The sequence below is a fragment of the Sinocyclocheilus grahami genome, unplaced genomic scaffold (assembly GCF_001515645.1).
Source record: "Sinocyclocheilus grahami isolate Dianchi unplaced genomic scaffold, SAMN03320097.WGS_v1.1 scaffold1017.1, whole genome shotgun sequence".
NCBI lineage: Eukaryota > Metazoa > Chordata > Actinopteri > Cypriniformes > Cyprinidae > Sinocyclocheilus > Sinocyclocheilus grahami.
In genome coordinates, this window is record NW_015506196.1 from 291,740 (window position 1) to 292,304 (window position 565).

Here is a 565-nt window from a genome sequence, read left to right on the forward strand (position 1 = left end):
GAGGTCCTCTCTAGGTGCTGATCCACCATCTGGTCAGAATACGTACTGGATCCGGGTGACTGCAGTGACCATCTGATCTGGATACAGACTGGATCTGGTGGCTACGGTGACCTCGGAATAAGAGAGAAACAGACTAATACGTGTCACACACGTCACTTCCTCTTTGTTGCTGCTGTAACGAATCAGCTCATGACAGGAAATATGAATAATTAACCATAACTAGTTATAATTAACTATTCATATTTTAGATCCGCTGTAGATATTTAGCTGACCTCTCAGGGTCAACTGTCTTGTCAATTCTAAGAACGTTAATTTCCTGGTTAAGGGAAATAACTTTCTTACTGTACAATTCTACAAAGCTTGTAGCGTAAATCTGCATGATTAGTGACTCCGGTTATGAGCAAACAATGAACACGTCAAGTGTGATACAAGTAAGGTTTTATTAACTACATAAACACTTAAACTAGTCTAACATACTACATAAACACATAAACTGGTCTAACATCCTACATAAACACATAAACTGGTCTAACATCCTACATAAACACATAAACTGGTCTAACAT